Consider the following 24,270-nt stretch of genomic DNA (forward strand, 5'->3'; position numbering starts at 1 on the left):
CCTCATTCCTTCCCTTCCCCGACAGGACAATTGGCGATGAGGACTGATCCCACTCACCAGTTTGGCGACCTTCTTTCTGCTTGCCTGTGAGGCCGCTCCTCTCATGCCCGAGCATTGCAGCAGCCCCTTACGGCGCGTATTGGCATTTGGTAACGTGCCTTTTCTTTACGTAGTTGTGTTCGTTTAATATGAGAGGATATCCTGCCTAACCTTCACGGCCCTTCTGTTTCCTCCATCTGAGCCGCGCGCATGCGTGTTCACTGCCTCACATTCAGGAAATCCCTTGGATGCCTTAAAGCTGTACGCACACGTTAATGCCTACATGGCAGTGAGAACAGCATACACAAAGTGATGGACACTTTTAGAGCCACAGACTTACTTTAATGTCTATTCTTCAATGGTAAAGTGGTGCAAAGCACACATTAATTGATATTAATCTGCACTCAGCAACTGACACATCTTTAAAAGATACTATTGGCCAGGAAGGGAAACTATTCAATCCTTTGCGGACAATTACAGTGTGAACAAGTACATTGCATGTTGGAATGGGGGTGCCACGGCAAACATATGAACATTGCAATATTGTGACACTGCTTAGGTGAATTGAGTCATATTACTAACATTTTGGTGAGCGATGGCATTCAGCACCGTTCCTCCTCCCATATTCTTTATGCCTGATGCTAGTGAACCCACCATTCCTTGGAATAGGTGGATCCGATCCTTTGAGCACTGTGCGGGAGTGGTTTGTGGTCCAAACTATAGTGCTAAAAAGAGTAAATCATTATTATTGCACTGTTTGGGCCCAGCCGGCCAAGAAAAGTACAAATCCTTACCAGAACTCCCAGCGGAGGAGGATGTGGATATCAATGAATATGAGCGCACAGTCAAGAAGATAAATGAGCATTATGAGAAGAAAGTAAGCATCATTTTGGAGAGATATAAGTTTGGCAAGAGGACACAGGAGGAGGGAGAGAGTGTTGAGAAATGTATTACTGCTTTGAGAAAACTTGCCAAGACATGTAATTTTAACGATCAACTGGATGAAAGACTAAGAGACCAGTTCATGTTGGAGTGCAGGAGTGCAAAAGTAAGAGATAAACTTTGGTCGGAGAACGATCCTTCGCTTGATTTTGTGCTAAGGGTGGCAAAAGAAGTTGAACACACGGAAGAATGTGTAAAGGAACTGGAGAATAAAATGAAATCTGTTCAAATAAGCACCAATTACATGAAAGCTGCAAAGATATCGAGCAATGTTGTTGAAGATAATGAATCTATTTCCATGATTAACAATGCCTCTGTCAGAAGAAAAGCATCCAATAGACCATTTCGACCACCACAAAACGACATAGGAAAGTACAGAATCAATCAAAAAGGTAGTCTCAATAACTACACAAGGAGAGACAGTCCCATTGAGCATCCCATAAGTTCAAGAAAGAGGCGACAAGGGAGATGTTACAGGTGCGACAGCATTAATCATTGGGCTGATGATCCGGAGTGCCCAGTGATAAAAATCATATGCAGTAGATGCAAAGGGAAGGGGCACTATTCTAAGTGCTGCAGATTTCACACTACATCCACTAATTGGATAGGGGGAAACTCCGACAGTGATCACAGTGACACAGATGAAGGTGAAGAATGTGTATTCGTTATAATGGATGACGATGCTGAAAAGGTTCTAGAGAGCCCTAAATCCACAGTTTCTGTGGATGGAGTAGAAATGAACATGATGATTGATACGGGGGCGAAATATACATTGATACTGCAGCAACTATGGGATAGAAAGAAACATGAGTATTTGCATGAGACCGATATCAAACCCAGAGCCTATGGCGGTGTTAAGATTGACACGATTGGTTGGTTCTGGGGAAAGTTAAAATTTAGAGGAAAAAGAGCTAAAGGAAAAGTTTACATCACCAGTCTAGGCAAAACACCTCTCCTAAACTGGACTCACCAGAGCAAACTACAAGTAAAAATAGACTCTGTTGCGGAGGAATCTGTCCTTGCAATCGATAATGATGCAAATAGGTGTAGATTTAATCCCAACATAACGAAGTACGATACCAATAATGCCATGGAAGCAGTATTCCGCGATGATATTGGATGTCTTAGTGGTTATGTGCATAAAATACAATTAAAACCTAATCATACTCCAGTGGTGCAGAAATTAAGAAATGTACCTTTATCCATGTGAGACGAAGTCAGGAAAGAGATCAAAATGATGGAAAGTCAAGGAATTATTGAAGGCATAGATGCAAGCAAATGGGTTTCGCCTTTAGTATTTCTTAGGAAGACGTCAGGCAAACTCTGCATATGTGTGGATATGCGGGAGCTGAACTAGTGTGTTGTCCCTGACAGACATCCTCTTCCCAATATACAGGAGCTGGTTTCCACAATAGGTCCATCAAGTTTTTTCTCCACTCTGGATTTGACGTCGGCCTATCATCAAGTCAAATTACATAGACATTCCAGGCATCTCACTGCTTTTATTACGCCAGATGGATTATACCAATTCAAGAGGTTGCCATTTGGACTGGTGTCTGCAGCATCAGTTTTTCAGAAAATAATGCATAATCTTTTTGAGAGAGTCCCAGGAGTAATATGTTTCCAAGATGACATCCTGATATATGCTAACAGTCAGAAGGACCACGATGAAAGGTTGAGATATGTGTGTGAAAAACTGTATAGAGCTGGAATGACTCTGAGCAAGGACAAATGTAAAATCAATTGTTCAGAGATTGAATACTTAGGACACAAAATCTCTGCTGACGGCATATCACCTAAACAACAATTAGTAAATACTATTAAAAGAATGCAATAAGGAAGGGAAGGAAGAAGGAAGGAAGGAAGGAAGAAGGCCATGCAATAAGGAAGAAATACACACATTCATTGGTATGGCAGAATACTATTCTAAGTTTGTTTGTGATTTTGCTATACACACTGTCCCATTACGCGAAGTACTCAAGAAGAAAAGTTTCGAATGGAATGATGAATGTGAAGAGGAATTTGATTTTATAAAAAATGCAATAGATAAAGCCCCAGCGTTGAGAAATTTTAATAGTAGTAGGAAAACCATCATTACCACCGATGCAAGTAATATTGGCCTGGGAGCTGTTGTCACTCAAGAATATGAAGGCCGTGAAGCAGTGATTGCATTTGCATCAAGATTACTTAAGGGGTCTGAGAAATCGTATGCTGCTATTGAAAAAGAAGCTCTAGCGATAAAATGGGTGGTGGAAAAATTCAGGCGTTTCATTTTGGGTGGTGAAGTAGAGTTCTGCACGGACCACAGGCCCCTAGTTCATGTCATTATGTCTAAAGGCTTGGACAAATTATCCAATCGAATAAGGAGATGGGTGATGCTTCTTCAGGAATACAATTGCAGAGTACGTTATGTACCTGGGGTCAAGAACATCACTGCCGACTGTTTATCACGTCTTACTAATGTATCAGAAATTGTGGATGAAGATTACAATATGGAGAATGTTCTGAATGTAGAGACAACATCCATTTCAAGGGTGGAATGGAGTGCAGCTGAGAGGGATGACCAAGTTTTAAGATGTCTTAGAGAATTAATCAGTGGTCAAGGTCCATGGAGTAAAGCGGTTTTCGAAAAGGCAAACCTTATGGACTATTGGTCGGTTGCTGATGAATTGCATCTACACAATGATATCATCATGAGAGGAGACAAAACTACTCCACGTTTAAGTCTATGCCAAAGAGTAATCAAACTCGGCCATGAGGGTCACCAGGGAATAGTAAAAACTAAACAGAGGATAAGAAACAACATCTGGTGGCCTGGATGCGATTTACAAATAGAACATTACATCAGAGATTGTATCCTTTACAGCAATGGTGAAAAGAGTTGTGTGGGTGCGAAACAACCAATGGTGGTGACTGAAATGCCTAACAAAGCATGGAAAGATCTTGGTATGGATGTTTTAGGTCCTGTGTATAGCAATGGTGTACAGACGTTTTGTCTAGTGGTAATTGACCTCCTTACCAAATGGGTTGAATTGTTAATTGCACCAAGGATCACAGGAAAGAATGTAGTTGAATTTCTGCCTGATATTTGTGAGAGAGAGGGATATCCTGGGAGTATTATGACAGACAATGGTACCCAATTCAGATCTAAGGAGATGGTGGACTTTTGTAGTAAGCATTCCATCATACACAAAAGGAGTGCAATTTACCACCCAAAGACTAATGGAATGGTAGAACGTTTTAACAAGGTGTTGAAAGAGACCATCAGGTGGGCGTGGTCCAATGGGATGAACTGCGAAAAGGTTGTTAAGGAGAGAATAGTGGTGCATTGTTTCACACCGCATTCCTCCACTGGTCTTTCTCCTTTTGAGTTAAGCAGAGGGAGGAAGGCGAGCACCAAACTGGCACTGCTCTGGTTGGATAACAAAAATGATGGAGTGGGAAAGGATTTTGAGACTGTGTGTAGTAAGATCAGAAATATCCAATTGAAGAACAAATCGGTCTATGATAAGAAAAGGCCCATGAGTAAGTTTGACAAAGATACTGTTGTGGGGAAGATGGTTAGAGTTAATCTCCCCCCTGCCCTCAAGAAGGCCCGTGTAAATGGTCTAAGCCCATCAGAGTTGTGGAAGTATTCAAACACTCTGTCAGGACAGAGGATGGAAGGATTTGGAATGTTGAGAGAGTTTGGGTATGTGGTGACAGTAAACGTGCTAATGGCAGTAGAGGTGAGGATGATGCTGGATGTCTGAATGAGACCTATAAGAGGGATTTGGGTCAAGTAAAGGTATCAACGGGGAAGAATGTGTTAAAAGACATTTCTTGCAAATCGGAGGTAATTTCCTTGCCAACTTTCATCAGAGACACTAATTGCAAGCCTAGGTGGGGAAGAGCATATCGCAGACCAAGACGTATGGAGGACTATGTGTGAATTGGACTATTTGCAAATGGCATTGTATTTCTACTTTCATCTGTTCGTTTTTGTTTGTGGTTACATTATAAAGGAAGGGAGATGTGTAGCATCCGTGTACTAAGGTAGATAGACACAGCAGTGTTCCATCTTGCTAACATCCTGTGTCTGGGAGCGTGAATGGACTGCGACTACGTCACGTGGAATGAGAACAGAGATTGAAGATCAACAGCTGCAGCTCTGGCGGCTCGAAGGACACTCACTCCCTCCTTCATATTCATATTATATACATATGTATTTACTTATTAATAAATTAAGTAAGTATAAACCCAATTAGCCCCGTGACCTCATTCCTTCCCTTCCCCGACAGTACAAGTTCCAATACAATTTTACCCTAAAATATATAAAATTCAGGTCATTACCCTGCATGAATTTAGGCCAGATTGAATACATAATGCTACAATTTACTTGGTTATTATAAGATTTCATAAAAATTGCTCTTATGGAAGAAAGACTCAACATTGTACGATTATGTGCTCTAGTGATTCTATTACATTGTCACCACACAACCGACACATATGTTCAGACCGTGGAATACCGACTTTTGCAACTTTTATTTCTAAAATGCCACTAACATTAAATTATAGTAGGAGATACTGTCTAATAATACCACTGCTCGGATAAGACCGTTCTCGGTTGCGTGTAATCCGTTCCTCCACAGGTCGCCAGGGACATCATTTCGCCAAAATATCAGGGTAGCGGAAGTGACATCAGACGACACTTGACCTCTGATGACTTTACAGGAAGTGATGTCATTTGACCCCACCCCAAAGTGACATTTATACAAGAATGGATCACCATGTGTATCATTAATATCAGCGCGTATAGGCCCATATACCAAATTACTGTGAATGCAAGCAGACGTCCAAGGCCAAATGATAATGATGTGCTATCATATAGCACTTACGCTTAAGCGCTTCATATAGAACAAATATACATACAATATCAACCAAACTGTGTTGGTACTCATTTATCAACCTCAACAGGATGAAAGGCTGAGTTGCCCTTGCTGGGAGTCGGACCTGCAACATGCAGATCACACACACATTGCAGCAGCAAGCGCTGAACCCACTGAGTTATCTTAATGGCTATAGTTATCAGAAAACCAGCCACTCCAGAAATAAAGAGCCACATGCTGCTGTCAGCGCCCGGGAGCCTCAATTTAATTAAAAAAAAAAAAAAAGATATGTTATTTTGTTGATTTTTTTAGGGGTAGCAAGGGAGAACACAGAGGTAGCAAGGGAGTCCTCAGGGGTCGCAAGTGCGACAGATGGTGACCCCTAAATGACATCCCTGCGGGTCACCGTACAGCCTTTGGGAGACCCGGCAGGGCCCCTTGACAGTATGCTGGCGCTTAGCAAACCATCACCTCTGCTACCATCTGTTAAATAGTCCAGGAAAGTCCCAAATTACCCAGAGGACTCAGAGTCAATCCAAATCAGACTGAAAGACGAAATAGACAAAGTGCAAGGAAAGATCAAGTTTTATTATCATCCAAATAAAACATGGACAACATACAAGCATTACAATTTTGTTTCTCTCAAAAGATATATAGAAAATAATTGGTTAAATACTACAAAGTTGTCATTACTAACATCATAACATAATCTTAGTTACAAAAACCTACAGGGAACAGGGATTGGCTAGTGGTGGTAGCTACATATTCACTCTATATGTATTAAATGTCTGATTGGGTTACGCATTTCTCATAGCTCCACCTGGAACCATTTATCAATTTAGATAAAGGTAAAAATACATCATTACTACACCAGGTGATTGGTTGGCAAGCTATTTCATAAGTGGCATACCATTGAGAGTTTTGATCAGTTGGTTTATTACTACCCTATCTCGGGCACTTGACATAATATGAAGACATGAGCCACACGGATATTAGGGGGAGAGAGGCCCATGGTCTGTCCATTGTTCATTACAAAAGTTACCATCCCTCATTCCTAGGCCATGCCAGGGTGATCCCTTTGTACTCGGCCTTGTGAGGTATCTCGTGTCTGTGTGAATGTGCAGGGAGTACAGCATGTGTCCTATCTGTGTTAATTTCTAATGAATAGGCACTGTCTTGCGATCATGGGTCACGTGTGATGAGACTGTGCATGAAATCGAATTCCCTTCTATTTATTAAAGTTTTAGCTAATATTAGCATGTGTGCTGTGTTTTCTGTTGCCACCGGGGATACCGTTGTGTTATCCTTCATGAAACCTTTTGGCTTACTGCGTCCTTGCACTTGGCTAACAAAGACTTGTTACGCTCTTAATGAATCTGAGAATATATGGCTTGCTTCTTGGGAATTGTTATCTCGTACTTTCGCTCTGCCATTCCTACCCTCCATTATTCATGGTACCTTGACCTGGGTTGCTAGCTACTGTCTGAGCTCTGCATGAATCTGTAGTTTTTGGATTCAGCGTTTTGAGTCCTCTCGAAGTCTTGAGGCCTTTCCTTTATTTAAAAGCATGCTACGGATTCCATTTTAAAGAAGATGGCTGCCCAATGACACTCTTGTTTCTATGTTAGTGAGGTATATTCGCGTGTTATTCATGTTGCATATAACTCGTACATTGATTCTGTAGTGTTCTTCATGTCTTGTGGATGCTATGTTAATATTCTTTATGTATAAATGCATATTTTACCTAGTGTCTGTGTTTCTTCATGTGAAGTGCATGTATGCCTCATGTCTAATGCATGTACTTGTTACTGTTACATTAGTTTCTGCTTTTGCCATCTTCAGCCTAAATGGTTTCTATATCTTGCTGTATCTGCCTGGGTTAAGGGTGGTATGGTTGACTCAGTGAGTAATGTTTCTCACCTGTGTGGTATTGGGTTGGGGGAGGGGCAGAAGCTATGGAGGATGTATTCATCTGCCTCCCAGCAGTCGCCTGTAGTTGACCACCAATAGTGTCTCCAGGAGACCATCTAGGCCCATTTCTGGTGATTCTGTGGGCACAGCCTCTATCATGCACCTGTCTTTGGGTTGCAATTGGACTTTGGTGAAGAGTTGGCCAAGGTATTCAGGTGTTCCAGATGTCCAAACACTTGAATTAGCTCAAAGGTTTCATGCTCTTCTCTGAAGTCTAGGTGGGGGATTAAATGACAATCTAAATGGAATTAATGGTTTTACCCGTTGTGGCCCCCTGCAGGTACCTGACATCCCAGCGAGGATGTGGTTCTTGGGGTCTCTGGGTGGATGATTTCTCTGTTGTGCCAGGGAATAGTTGATTCATGCCTGATTCATCCTCTGCTGCTAAGGTACAGTTTCTCTCCACTGAGTCAGAGTAAGAGCATGTGAATTAAGAGGTGTACCCTTTACGAATAGCTTCGACAACAGTGGAATATGTGTCCTAAGAGTGTGTATCGTAAGTGTGGGTGGTGGAAGACGTATGAGTGTTTGGCGTATAATTGTCTGAAATGTGAGTGAATGTGTTTGGTGTAAAGTCATATGAAATGCACATATCCTATACGCCTTCTACATGTATGAGACCACATGTTAAATTGAGGTTTCCTTTGATGTGAGTTTCTATTCCTTTAGGCTATGTATAAGACTTTTAAAAAACATTTTTTTTATTAAAGTGTATTTGGTTACATAAACCTTTTAACACTGAGTTACAAGTAGAAACACATTAAAAAACATTTAACCTCATCTCTTCAAATAATATCATACAAACAAGCCTCTAATAGTACCAATAAAAATTCATGTTTCTTATCATAAAAACAAGTTAAATTACGGTTAAAAAGAAAATACAAATCGAAACTAAAACCCATTTCTAATTTTATCCAGGTTTCCATCTTTATCAGCAATAACATCCCGCACAATCAACATAACACCATCTATATTACTCTACAATTGTCCCTATACACCCTTTTTTCCAGTCCCACACTGTGATCCATCCCTTCTGCCCACTTGTGTATGCTGGGCGGGGTTGAGTTTCATTATTTATTTATTTTAATTCTTTTTAGGTGCTCCACGGCCATGGGTCCTCAGAGCGCATAAGAGAGAAGAGGAAACCAGAGAGAGAGAGGGAGGAAACAGAGACAGGAAAGTTAGTCTGCTGAATTGAAGAGGAACGTCTTCACAGACCTCTTCAAGAAGGATGAGACTTTTATGCTCAGCGGAAGCCTATTCCATTCCCTAGGTGCGTGAATCTGAAAACTTCAACCACCAAATTTTTCCAGACGGTGACGTGGTTGATTCAGAGTGTGGTTGTCATTGGAGCGTAATATCCGAGCGGATTGTTTAGTGGATAGTCTGTCTGTCACATACCGGGGGTCTGCCTTGTGTTGGCCTTTGTAGGTCAAAGATAATAACTTATGCCTAATTCTTTGTTTAACAGGTAGCCAATGGAGTGCTTTCCTAAAGGAAGAAACATGCTTGCATCTTGTTAAACCATAAATGGCCATGACAGGGCCATGTTGGGAGGTCTGCAGGCATTGTAGGTTTGCCTCTGAAGTGCCAGCCAGAAGACTATTACAGTAATCTTGACGGGAATTGACTAGAGCAGTTGCCAGTAGGAATCTATTTTCTGTGGAAAGAGAGGGGCGAATTTGGTGGAGTCATTTAATGACATGGCCACATGTGGAGCGTGTTTGTGAGACATGTTGTTTCATGGACAGCTCGTGGCCAAAGACAACACCCAGGGTTTTCACAGATTTACTGAATGGAATCTGAATTTCGGTGTTAGTAAAGTGGGCATACAGATCATCCTGTTTTTTCATACAGAGGGCAGCGGTGATAATGAGAAGCTCTGTCTTCGCACTATTCAGAGCCAAGGAGTTCCGTGCCATCAATGATTGGATTTCCAGGTAAACTCCATTGACAATTTTGAAATCTTGAGATTGTATCGCAGTAAGTTCGAACAGTACCTGGGTGTTATCTGCGTATCTCACACCCAGTTTGTCCAGAAGGTCAAGAAGAAGTCTAGTATAGATATTGAATAGGATCAGAGACAGGCAAAATCCCGTTGGTACTCTGCAGGTGGAGGAGATTGGTAATGCCTGGGCATTCTCTACTGCCACTCTAGACGTTCTGGGTCCCAAGAATGATGTAATGCATTGGCATGCCCCCCTCTAAACCGTTGGCAATGTTTTTCAGCCTCTCCCGCAGCAAATTGTGATCAATAAGATCAAAAGCTGCAGAGAGGTCCAATAGTATGAGTAGGGATGGGTGGCCTTGTCCTATGATCCCAGTAATATTAGATTTGAGATATAGTAGAGCCATCTCATTTCCATGTTGAGCTCTGAAGGTATTACCCAAATTGTTTGTTTACAATTGTTCGAATGAACAATTGACCGAATTTAAAGGGTCACAATTGACCTTTTCACAATTGACCGTATATATATATATTGTGAAACCGGATTGATGGGCATTTAAGGTCTCATTCTCTTCTTTGAATTTTTGTAGCTGTAGGTGCGCTACTCGATCAATGATTTTCAATAGATAAGAAACGTTGGTGATTGGCCTATAGTTCTTGGCAATGGCTGGGTCCAGAGTAGTTTTCTTTAACAGGGGAATTATCCAAACATCCTTCAAGGAGGCAGGCACAATGCCATGCCATCCCTGAAGGACATATTAGCCATTCTGGTAATCCAGGTAATGAGAACATCCAGGGATCCTGTCAAGATGTCGGTGGGGTAAATGTCCCCAAGGCATGATGTGGATTTACATTTTTTCACTATGCCCAGAATTTCTGATTCTGAACAGCTGTGAAACTCAAATTTAGGAGTAGGTGGGTTGATGTTATTCCCAACTGAAGTGTTCACAAGAGGCTGGTTTTCGCCAGATGTTAAGCTGGCTTGCTGTTTAGCAATAGCCAGTTGATGAGCAGTAGGTTTGATCGAGAATTCATTTTGAATAAATTGACACCATGCAGAGTCCTTTTTTGTAGGAGAAAATGGGGATGTTCGGCTCTCAAATTCTTTTAGAATTTTAAATAGTTCATTAGAACTAGACTTCGTATTGTCAATCCGTGAGTTTTAGTTTTCCACTTTTGCCTTAATGATGCTTTTCTCAAAGGCATGTGCTGCTTCTTGTATATGCCTAGTGTGAGAGGGCTAGAATTATTTCTCCATTCACGCTCGAGTGCTCTTTTTATCTTTCTTGCTCCAATGATAGTGTCATTGAACCATGATTTCTTTATTGCTTCTGATTTTATTATCATTGTTTTTTCAGGAGCCACTATATCAGATGTGGCCTTAATAGCTGAAGAAAGGTGGGACACCAAATCGGTAGTTTCCTCAAGTCTTTCTGTGGTATCTAATTTAGTTGCTTATAGTATGGAGAAGTTGAGTGATGAGACATTTTTGAAAATGTCTGCATTTTTTCACTGTCCTCAGGTTTGTGTCAAGTGTAGGTGGAGCTGTTGGTTGTAAAATAGTCATATTGATCCGAAAATGATCAGACCATGGGCAGGGCTGGATGTCAACAGCCCTTCAATGTAAATTGTGTGTCAATATCCAATCCAAAGTGTGACCACCTTGATGTGTTGGATTATTTACCATTTGGATAAAGCCAATGGTTTTCATGGAGGACAGTAGTGATTTAACGTGGGCATCAGAGGAGTCTTCAGGCCATAAATTGAAGTCCTGCGAGACGACCAGAGGAGAGTTGGTGTTTGTGGCATCATTCAAGTTGCCCCAGTCTGTTGCCAGGGTTCTCGTCCCCAACATCATAGCCACCTTGATCAAACATATTTCAGCACCGGTGAACCCCGTAACCCGCCACACATGTAAGAGCGCTATATTTGGACATACTGTAAGTGATTTACTAATCACCCTCAATAGGTGATCCCTTATCTGCCCCCAAAATGCTTGCACAGTGGGACATTCCCACAACAAATGGGAGAGGGAACCCACCCCTACTCTGCATTTGAGAACTGGGGATGGGGTGCCCTGCCCATCTGGTAGAGACAGACCTACAATAGTACACTCTGTGCAGAATCCTGGACTATATTAGACGCAATTGCATAGTTATGCCTGATTCCCTCAAGGATAGCACCGCTTCTGCCCAGTCCTCCTCCTGCAAGCAGCCCAGGTCCCTCTCCCACCTCCCCTTTAGCTTCCGCAGGGGCTTGGACGTACAGTTGTTGATTATTTGGTATAATGGTGATATTGCCTTCTCCTTGATATCCCCTTCCAACAGGTTAGCCTCTATGGGGGACCTTTCGGGTACCTCCCAGGTATCTTGCATCTCCTGTCCCATAGCATGTTGCAGCCTTGTGTAGGGATACTTGTCTCTGTCCTGTAGGCCGAACTCCTCCTGCAACCCCTGAAATGACACCAGTCTGTCCTGTACTAGGATGTCCTTCATCCACCTATTCCTTTATCGTGCCATCTCTTCTGCAGTCCCATGTTTTGGATCTCCGGTAACGCTACATTCCCCCATATGGGATCCTGCTTAGTCACTACCCCTGACCCCATGGCTCTGAGGGTTGCTGCGTTCAAAACCAACGCGCTGATCCCTGGTTTTGTAATGCCGCCTGGCGGTGGCCCTCCATACACCACCTATAGGGGGACCTAGCCCTCATACTCCTCGCTCGATGTGTGGCCTGCCTTACCCCCCAAAGAGCCCCTCATTTATTGCAATGAGCTGTGATGCCCAGTAGTAGTGTTGCACATTCGGGATCCTGAGTCCGCCCTGTTTATTGTTGTCAGTGCTATTCTCTGGAGTTTTGTTTACAGACCTCCCTGCCCTCCAGCCACAAAAAGCCTTACAGCAAGGGGTCCAGTCTCACCCTTATCATGAACGGTTCCATTGATTGAAGAAACAGAAGCAGCAAGAGTGGGCACCCCTGCCTAGTGCCCCTTTGTAGAGGAAAGGCATCCGAAACACATCCGTTCACCCTTACCCTAGCTACAGGTGTACAGTAATTTAACCCAGCTAATGAACCTAGGCCCACAGCCATACCCCTCCAACACCACCCGGAGATACTCCCACCAGACGGAATCAAATGCTTTTTCCAAGTCTATTGCCATTGCTGCATGCGGTCCCTCATGGGTGGGGGTCTCACTCAGTGCATTATGTAACTGCCTAATATACATCCTGGTGGCCCTAATGGGAACAAAACTGCACTGATCGTGATGGATCAGGGCTGCTATGACGGGCAATAATTTGTTAGCCAGGAGCATGGCTAGAATGTTCACCTCTCAATGTTGGGCGATACGTACTAGATTGCTCTGGCGGCTTCCCTTTCTTGCCAAAACCACAACTGTTGCCTGATGTAAATCCTCCGGCAGAGTGCCTCCGTCCGACACTTCATGAACATGGCCCTCATCTCTTCAGCCATCCCCTGTGCCACTGGTGGGGTCTAGCTCCAGTCTCTCCCTCTGTTCCTGACTCAACTGTGGAAGACCTGTCTCCCCTACGCATTGCACAATCCTAACCGCATTCCCGGGTACCGGGGCCCTATATAAATCCTCATAATATGATGCAAACACCTCTGCTATGTCTTTACTTATAGATGAGATCAATCCATCGGGCTATCTAATTTCCCTCACCCACATTGTCCCTTCATCCCTTCTCTCCAAACATGCCAGTAGTCTACCCCATGTATCCCCTGCATCAAAAACCCTCGCCTGTTTATCCCAGTGGGCCACCCTAGCCTCATCCTGTGCTTCTGTTATATATTAGTGTGTGCCCTTTTTAGAGCCCTCCTGGTTGCCTCCCTGTTTTGCTGCACATGTTGATCATCTGCTGCTTCTATTTCCGGTTCCAATTGATCCATCCTTTCCGCGTCCTAAGATGACTTTCCACCACCTGCATCGCCTTACCCCATGACACCTCCCACAGTTTGGCACGGCTCTTCACCATCCCCAAGTTGGTTTGAAAGTAGGCTGGGGATTCCTCCAAGAGGGCACCCGCTATATTCACATCTTTCAGGTAATAAGCATTAAGTCTCCAACCCCCTCTCTGCCAGATCTCCGCCCCCTGTAGCGTAACCAATAACGGGGCATGATCTGAAATATCCATTGGAAGAAATTTGGCCGTGGTCACCCTGCCCGACGTAGTACTTTGGAGGAGTATATAATCAATCCTTGAAAAGGATTGTGCGTTCGAAAAGAAGGAAAAACCCTTTGCCCCGTGATGCAGATCCTTCCATACGTCCCTCAGCCTCGTAGCCTCTATGAAGGAGTTAAGCCTTTCCTGTGGGGGTCACCCCTGCCTTATATAGTGACCTGTCTATAGTTGGCTGTGACATGTAATTGAAATCCCCCCACCACTGTAACATCCCCCCAATGGACGGCCATTAAAGACTGTACCCTGTCTAGCATTTCCGCTTGTAAGTTTGGGTGGGAGGGGGCATACACATTAATGATGCACATTTTTTCTTCCCATAGCGTTCCTGTTAAAAGAATTGGCCTCCCACCCTGATCGCTCTCCACACAATTCACCTCCAATGGTAGTGATTTCTTTATCAGAATTCCCACCCCCTAGGGTTCCTAGTAAACTCTGCATGCCCACCACCGAGTATCTAGCCCCCCCAAGAGACTGCACACTGTTCCAATCATATGGGTCTTCTGCAATAGCACTATGTCCACCTGGTGGGCCATCAAGAATTGTGCCACCAGCCCTCGCTTGATCTTGTCCAGAAGCCCATTCAGATACCACAACATGCAGCTGAAGGACCTTTTCTGTGAGTTATCCGTAGCCACCATCCCCGTCCTGCATACCACATCCATGGCCCCCTGCGAGGTACCAAATCCCTTTCCTTGAACAGTGCACCCCCCTCTACCCTCTCCCCTTTCGTTGCACTGAAACAACAACACTAAAACGAACACAACCCCAACGACCCTCTCCCCGCCCCATTCTACCCCCAACTTGAAGCATCTGTCACCCTTCAACAAATATCTAAACAGTGATCGTCCCCACCCTCAGACGGGCGATCCGATTGGTGTTTTTGCTTCACCTCTCCAGCTCCACTCCTACTATGACCCTTTTGTCCACTCCGTCCACAGACAGCCATATTATTCCCAATTGTGGCAGCTTGTCACCATTCCATTGTTGCCCATCTCGACTGTCCCCTTGTCCTTTTCCACTCAGCTGAGCCATTTTTCATCTGTTTCTTGCGGCTGCTTCCATTGACCCAGACCTGCACCTTCCATCCAGTCCCATGCCTCCTGCGGGGTGTGGAAGAACCTTACTCCTGTGGGACCCACCACCCTGAGGTTTGCCAGGAAGAGCATTTTACTTCTGCTGCTCGTAGCCGTCTCTTGACTTCAAATGAATGCCTGACCCTCTGCACCGCCCTCGTGAAGTCTGGATATATCGTTACCCTGGAGCCGTTTACCAGGGTGGGTCCTTTCTTCCTTGACGCCTGTATTATTATGTCCTGATCACGTTAATTTAATAGTTTGGCGATAACCAGGCTGCGTGGGCTCCTGGAATCCCCCCTCTTCTCGGGATGAAGTAGGCTCTCTCTACTGAGAAGAATCTTGACAGCCCTGTTGGCCTGATTCATTCTGCCAGCGAGCCCTCAAGGTACAGCTCCATGGAAGGGCCTTCTACTTTCTCCGGGAACCCAGAATCCTTACGTTATTAGGACAGGCCCTCCCCTCTGCATCCTCTACCGGCTCTTCCAGGTGTTTGTTTCTCCTTTTTAAGTCTTGAATATCTTTCTTCATCGTCTGCATTGCATCCTCCACCTCTGATATCCTGTTTTCCGCCTCGTCCACTCTCCTCGACATCTTTTGTAGGCCCTGCCTTAGGAAGCTCACTTCTGCTCCCACTCCCACTGTCTCCACCTTACCCTCCAGACTCTTGAATGACTAAGAGGAGCTCGCCTAGTGTGGGTGACACCTGCGGCGTGCATTAGCCCGCGTCTATCCCTCACGTTTCACTGCCGGCAGGACCCTTAGTCGGCATTGTGAATGAGTCCATATTCTATTGAACCTGAGTTTTCTTCCCCTTCTCTTTCATCATCCTCGTGCCCTCCTTTTGCGCCATTGTGGTCCTCCTCCTCCAGTGGGTGCTGCCGTGCCCTGCTAGGTTCAGGCGGTTCTGCCTGCTGGTGAGCCCCTGGGGACCTCCTTCTCTGTTGTGAGGCCCCCTTTCTCCTCCCACTGCAGGCAGGGGTCTGGCTGTGCATATGCTCAAAGTTGGTGGGGGGCCCAGATCCCCCTCCCCTGGCCTGGAGCCTGCCCTCCTTGCTGTGCTTCCTCTGTTGTGGGTGTCTTAGCGTATCTGATTGCCTTTTCTGCCCCTGCGGGACTTGGATCCTCCCACCTGGTATCAGAAGTTTTCACCTGGCCATGGGTCTCTGCGCAGTGCTCCTTGGCCAGCTAGCTTGCTTTTCTTCTCAGAATTCAACCAAGGTAGCAGGTGCCCCTCTCTCGGAAGAACAAGGGATGATAACCTGTTCAGTGGTTGTTAACCACATTGAGAGTTCGCAGCCATCTGCTTTTTGCTCACTGTACCTTTCACAGATGGGAAATATCCATTTGCATATCAGTCTTTGTCCCGCCCACATGGGCAGTCCAGCACCGAAATGCTATGGCAATTCTTCTCTGAACAAGAGTACCAACAACAACCCCATACACGTGTTTCAGCCTTGTTGGGCATCATCAGTGAGGTGAAGCTGAGCCTCGCTAAGCACAGTGAGCAGGGAGTCCACGTCTAGTTGCCCCCAGGTAACCTTGGGTGACCAACCTCAAGTTCCTTCAAAGAATTCAACAAAGGTAGCAGGCGCCCCTCTCTTGGAAGAACAAGGCATGATAACCTGTTCAGTGGTTGTTAACCACATTGAGAGTTCGCAGCCATCTGCCTTTTGCTCACTGTACCTTTCACAGATGGGAAATATCCATTTGCATATCAGTCTTTGTCCCGCCCACATGGGCAGTCCAGCACTGAAATGCTATGGAAATTCCTCTCTGAACAAGTGTACCAACAGCAACCCCATACACGTGTTTCAGCCTTGTTGGGCATCATCAGTGAGGTGAAGCTGAGCCTCTCTAAGCACAGTGAGCCGGGAGTCCACGTCTGGTTGCCCCCAGGTAACCTAGGGTGACCAGCCCCAAGTTCCTTCAAAGAATTCAACAAAGGTAGCAGGCGCCCCTCTCTCGGAGGAACAAGGCATGATAACCTGTTCAGTGGTTGTTAACCACATTGAGAGTTGGCAGCCATCTGATTTTTGCTCACTGTACCTTTCACAGATGGGAAATAACCATTTGCATATCAGTCTTTGTCCCGCCCACATGGGCAGTCCAGAAACAAAATGCTATGGCAATTCCTCTCTGAACAAGAGTACCAACAGCAACCCAAAGGTAGCAACTCTCAATGTCGTTAACAACCACTGAACAGGTTATCATGCCTTGTTCTTCCGAGAGAGGGGCGCCTGCTACCTTTGTTGAATGCTTTTCATCTCATCCTCCTGTCCTGTCCCTGTTGCCAGCCTTTGATTGCTGATGATGCCTGTCTCTGGCCCCATGGTTCAAGCCCTTTATTTACTCACTGTTCGGCTATTTCCTTGCCATTCTTTGGGGCTTGAGGGTGTATTGCCGGAGTCTTTTTAGAGGGAGCCTTGTGGTGCCCCCTCACCCACCTCTTGTTGCTCTTACCGGCCTGCTAGCGGGACCGCGTAGGCAGGGGTGTACTGGGAACCAAAACAAACCCTGGAAATGTTTTTTAAAGTGGCCCTATATAACACAGTGTGAGCAAGCCCCATCCATTTCCCATGAGGAAATGTGCAAATGAAATAGGTAACCGCACAAAAGAGGCCCATCAGGAAATCTCCAGAGTTCTCTGTAAGCCAGTCCACCCCTGATATTCAGTACACCCAAAGTGCCGATTCCATATGTTGCTTTGTATAAGCAAGCCTGCAAATAAATGATGAATTGTCATATAAATGGATTGCAGCACAAAAATACCATAATGTGCCCAAGATCACTCAGTTTTGGTGATATGGAAAATCATGACGAGTCTCCTGGTCAAAAGTTCCACATCTTTTCCTAGAGTTTGGGAGGCGCGCCGAACATGAGATGAGGATTGAACTATGGGGCTTTGTTTTTCTATCAAATACAAAAGGAATGTCTGGGGAAGCTCCAATGATGCAGGGCTTCATGCTGGGGGGGTTATAGTCCTGTCACACTTACAGTATTTGCTGGAACATAAGTTACAGTTTTCTATATCCAAAACCTCTCCCTCCAAACAGCGTACACACCCTCTGGTAACACGTTGCAGAAATGAACGCAAAAAGTTTTCATTTATCATGAATCCGTGCAAATGTGATGGCTTTTAAAAAATATCTTGCAGCATAGTTACACCACCGAACTCCCTCCTCAGTCATCGTGAATTTAACTGCAGTTAGTCTTCCTCAGCCTACATCAGGGATAAATGCAACCATCCTCCCAGTCCCGCATATTTCTCCCCCAAACCTCCTGCCCAGTACAACCCTCCGAACAGAAAACTACTAAGACAGCAAACAGATATGGACACATGGTCACGACCTTTCGCTTCTCGTTGCTGCCGATTGTTTTTCTATTCTGCTGCCCCCTGCAACTTCACCACAAGCATCCCCAGGCCAAACAGTGTCTTTCTGAGGCTGAGATGGGGCAGCGGAGACTGTGACCCCCAACCAAACGATGACAGTTAAGCACTGCAAAGCTGACCCTAAAAAGTGATGAGTGCCCCCAAAATGTCATCCTCTGGACATCCACGGTCACTGCATTTGTGTTAGTGGATTGCTTGTTTCCCACGATGTTGGGAAAGATCAGCTTTTTTGGTTGCCCTTATTTTCTACCATATTTTTACAAGAATAGATGTGAGGCCCTTTGAAGTCGAAGGCTCCACTCCCCTTAACTTGCCTGGGATTTTAATGGTCTGTAGAATTGACTGTAGGCTCTAAAGGCCCAGGCCCTCAAAAGTAAACATATCAGGGAATGCATTTGCTTCAGCTACTGCATCGAGGCCATGCATTGCTGATTGCCAAGGCTGACATTACGCATTCTTAGTTACATTGATGAATGACTTCACTACAACAGAATTATACGTCCCTTTTAGCAATTGCGTTTCGCGCGCATTACGCCGTAGGGAAGGCAGGTCATAAATAAACATTTTGAAGAAGCGCTGAAACTTTGTGCTTCATCTTGCGCCTTGCAGGACTCTAGATTGTATTTAAGCTCATCAGTACTTGCCCAATTTTACTGTGCCATCAGAGTCTACAACATCACTATGGGGCACAAATCAGCATGTATCGATTCAGGTCAGAATTTGATGTTTTTTTAACTTAAAAAAGAAAGAAAGTGTGGCGATAATCCTTACCTTTCAAGCCTGCTGCCCTCAGCCCCAGCCTCGATTCGTAGCAGCTCGCCAGTTCAATGTGCTGCCTCCTGCCTGCCGAACGGATGCAGGTCGCCTTACTGTCATAGGAGCACTGCACAGCACGTCGGCACGTTCACGAGCCGCACCTGCACATGCGAACACACTGGGGCACGTGTGGCAGGCGCACGCCCAAATAATCCACAGGCGGGCAGAATCATGCAGCGATGCCCGCGAACCACAACCAGGCCTGTGTCCTGTCTCGCGGGCACAGGTGGCGAGCATTCGTTCACTGACCAGCATCTGAATCCCTTGTGCCCAATGCATTCTGGACACGTTCAACTTGCATTTAGAGAGATTCTGCTTTGCCACTTTGCGAACGGTGGGCACTCTGTGTAACTCATGCAGTCGCCTACAGGCATCCCATAATCCCGGCTTTCTCTTCCTTGTTTCAAACCATGGTGCTGATGTCTTTAGAGAGAGATACAAAAATAAAGCAGACAAGCGTGGAAAGAGAACTAGTTTGGGGTTCTCGCTGACTGACTTGGCGCCCTCCCAACACTGCTGCATGGCGCGTGCGAATCGCTGCATGCAACCGGCGCAATTATTGAAACAGCGTATCAGTATTTGCAGAAGGGCAAACGGAAAGCAAGTACATTTGCACAGTTGTCCCTTCTTTTATTTTTCATTTGATTGGAGGTAACAAGTATTGCTCACATTAATATCATGTGTTCTTCACAGAAGCTGGAATGGAAACAGCCGCAATAATTGCGCAACTAATTTGTTTGCACCGAAACTGTTTTGGTCCGCATAGTACTTGCAGAAACATACATCAAGACTGACGTGGGAAGGGGAGACGCTTTTTTCCAAAATTAACCTGCACCAAACACAGCCCCTCAATTCCGTTCATGCAGAGAACAGGGCGACCACCGGCTGCCTTATTTCCTAAACGGATGCACTCCTGGCAGGTGTAGTTTGAGATGGAAACGGGGCCACACGGCCCCTGAGCATGTGAGGAGGAGTGTGGGGGGGCTTCTACTGGCACTGTGTGAAGAGCGTCACGTGAAGTGCCGGTGATTTGATTTATGTATCCTTCCCCCAAGAAAAGAGGCCCTATGTTCCACCGCCTAGCGGGGAAACTCACATTATATAAGATAATGAAGGCAGCTCCCTTTTTACTCAAACTCCAGAATAAAGACAACCCACTAGGGAAATAGGCCAGGAGATAACGTTGCAAGGATAACAAGGTTTAATGGTACAGAATACAAATATCAGCAAAGGACTCGCGAGCGCTCTGACTCGTCCTGCTACAAACAGGGGCTTATAACCCTGACAATCATCATTACATACAGTACTCATTGGTGCCTCTGATTGGAGGCACGCTACACATGAGCCTGCTCTGTAGGGGATGCCAAGCTGTAATTGATTGGTTCTTTTCTCATCGGTCGGGATCCACGTAGGTAAGCTGGGCTCATCCTCACAGTGAAGCTTAGGGCACACATAACCAACATTGTTTCTCTCTAAACTAAACATTCTAAGCCTGGTTATTATATCATTGTGGCTCACTGGGCGGCATGGAAAATGGTGCCAGGGGTAAGGAAGGATAAAATACAGTCATGCTGACCCACACATTCAGGGCAACGTTGATACCGCAATTCCTGCACTCAAGGTCTCTTTTAATGCATCCCTCCTTGTACCTCGTGTTATGAGAGCTGTGTTTTCATGCTTGGAGAAATACAGCCGTGCATGCTTAGATCTTCGGTAGAAACTTGATTTATGTTGGCTTGGGGCGTTGCGCACATATTGGAGGATGTAAAGGTGGAGTTATCAGGTCAGTGGGGTGGGGCTGCCTCCGGACTGGTTGGGTGGGGGTTAGAAGCCTACTAGCAGTTTAGTGGAGATGAATGGATGCAGTGAGGAGTCTGGTGTTGCCTCATGCTCTTGCATGGTGTGTTCCTTTGGAAGATACTAAATATTTGCAACACTGGAGGGACAGTGGAAGAGGAACTTCTGTGAGACGGGGCTCTGCGGCTTGATGAGATTGGGCCTAGTAAGCAGGGATTGTGAAAAGCGTGGTTCTGCAAGCTTATTCCTTTTAGGCTTAATAAAAAAAATAAAGTCATGTGCCATGGGTTTTCTAGTGCTGTGTATCTACTGTTGGCGCTACAGTGCCTCTACATGTTGCCTAATAGTGTGAATTTCTCCCCCCTTACACACTACATCACCTCATATGGTGTTTGCCTTACCTGAAAGTGGCTAGAGGGTGGGATAGGCTCAATTCTATCTGAACATTCCCCCCCTTTTGTTACTTCTACAGTAACAAATTCTCCACCACCATATTTACGCTGATTTGCATGCCTTTCGGCTTCATCCCATGCTGGGGGGGGAAGGGGAAGGTACAATGATTGTATGGTACAAGTTATCAACTACATCGCCAAAAGGAATTGGGACCATGTGGTGAACGGGGTGGTCATTTTTCTCAGTTTGTATCTCCACTTCCTTTGTATCACAAGGTACCTTATTATTTACAATAGTTGCCATCATCATTGCACTACGAGGCACAGTTTCTGCACAACACTGGAGACCCAATTGGCATGTGCAAGAGATCACCAGGATAACCACAAAAATAGGGACCAGCATTTTCACCAATGTTCCAAGCCAGGACGAGACCCAGTTAAAAGCCATCATAAACCAGTCTTCTTCCTGGACTCTGGCTTCCTTTTTCTTTTTCACCCCTAGTTCATGCACTGCTGCAATGACATGTGAGAGTGTCCCATTTTCAGTGTCTTCAGAAGGAACGAATGTGCAACATGAACTCCCGATCTTTTTGCAAACAGCGTCCTTCATAGCCATCAGGAAGTCCAACACATACTTATTCTGCATCGATATGAGCCTTAGGGGCCTTGGTTCCACTTTGTTGACGTTGAACCCTTCTTGTTCAGTGTCATTTGCCAGCTGGATTAGCTCCCATCGAACTATCTGGAGCCATTTGGCATTGGCCTGTGTCTGGATGCTGGGTACCAAGGGTGGAAAAATCTCTCTGCTGACTTGTAGAGCTTATATTCTACAGGTATTTGTGCAAGCAGCTTGGATGAGTCGTTGGAAATGTCATTCAATGCTTTTCCTTCTATGTAGTTGGTCATAGGGCTCTTTTTGAGGGAGCATGCAAAAGTTTGGTAGTTGCTCTGTGCGTCGAGCTTCTAAGGTGGGAGCTTAGAGCAGGAGTCCCCCCTTTAGGTGCTCTTCTGGTACGAGCGGCAGGGCAGAGTGCAGCATTGTTAGCGAACAGTAGCCCCTCCAAGAAGGCAGGAGGTGCAAGTAAGCTAGCTGGCCGCAGATCCAGTAATAGTCCATCAGTGCGGCTGTGCCTTTCTTGAGGTCGAGCACTATGACAGTTCAGTTACATTCTTCGTTTGACCTGACAGCCACTGTCTCCTCACTGAAAAAACAAAGTTTGTATGATTTCTGTGGGTGTGCACCTTCACTGGTTTCTTGAGGGCCGCAGTCCAAGTTAACTTTGTGATATGTTCTGTCCATGTTTGCTTACAGGTTTGCTCCACAAGTATTGCAATTTTTTCAGATAGCCCCTGGAGTCCTTCGGCCCTGCATGCATGTGTTACTTTTTGCCACTTGTTGACATATCTTGCTCCTTCGATTACTAGATGTGATCATTTGAGACAGTTGGGGTTATTGGAACTCGTTTTTCACTATCAGGGATCAGGATCGATGAGTTCTAGATGGACGTTGCATGCCTGGAATGTGCCTTTGATCCTGTATACTGCGAGGTGAATCAGACATTATGTTTTTATTATGGGTACTTCTTGCGGTACTAAGACCTTGGGTGCCCCAAATGCATGTGGTATCAATGAACAGACGTAGCAACTCCCATAAGTCATTTGCCTTCCCATTGCACTCATGTCAGAGTACCAACTGTTCAAGTGTTTGGGGTGATGAATGTCTTCCACTGCATCTAGTCCTAAGCCATGATATGCATCATATTTGCGTTGACGCGCTTGCCTTTGCTTTCTGTTACTGCACAATGTTGGCCTTTTTCCTTTTTGCCATTGCATCTCTAGTGGTGTTGGCATTGCATAGGGATCGTTTTACACCTGGCATTAGTAGTTCAAACATTCTACTATTGCATATTGTAGTTTGGGAGCTGCTACTATTTACAAGGGTGTCATGATACATTGTTCCATTATTTGGCATTGCAGGGAATTCAAATACTGTTACTGATGCACTCTCTTTCATCCTTTCATTCGTTTCAGGGAAGGCGGTAGGGGTCTGGGTGGTTTTTGCCATTGTGGATTGCATAAGGATAAAACTAGGGGCAAGGGATGGCATTTCATTCGAAAGAAATACAGTAACATTGGGGAGTATTTCCGTTACATTCAAAACGAATCCTGTAACATCCAAGGGAATACTTTTGTTCCCAGTCCCTTTAGACCCCTGCCACCTTCTTTTAGATGACCAGCCCAGATAGAAGTCGTCCCCCAATAAATCCCAAATGCAAAAATGAGGAGTGTAAACAAAATTGCTGTAATGTAGGCCACAGTCATAGCTGTAGGCCCTAGTAATACTAATTCCACTTCCATCTACATTTGAAGAATCTCTCAGCAGTGCCATCTCCATCGTTGTTTCACCTGCAGAATTTGGAGAAAAAATGGGAGGGTGGGAGACAGGGAAAAGAGAGAGTGAGAGAGAGAGAGAGAGAGAGAGAGAGAGTTTTAGTTTACGTGGCTCGTGCTCTAGAAGCAATGCATGTACTGTAAATATTCTCACATGCACAAATATGGTCAGTGTAGAGCTACTGTTTGGAGGTAGTGTTGTTGCTTTCTGTCTGGACGCTTGGTGTGGTGTCCTGCGGTGCCTTATAAACATCAGAGAGGTGTATCCAATATCTCAGCCCCTTCACCTTTACTGCAAGAGGGGTAGAAAACACCACTTCAAAGGACCCATGGAACCTAGGTGCGTTCCATTTTCGAACAAAGCTGCTGACATAGACACACTCCCCAAGCAACAATGGTTGTGCAGGGGTGGTGTCTGACAGTGGGGTAGTCGTTTG

Source organism: Ambystoma mexicanum, chromosome 13, assembly GCF_040938575.1.
Source record: "Ambystoma mexicanum isolate Mex_15411 chromosome 13, UKY_AmexF1_1, whole genome shotgun sequence".
Taxonomy (NCBI): domain Eukaryota; kingdom Metazoa; phylum Chordata; class Amphibia; order Caudata; family Ambystomatidae; genus Ambystoma; species Ambystoma mexicanum.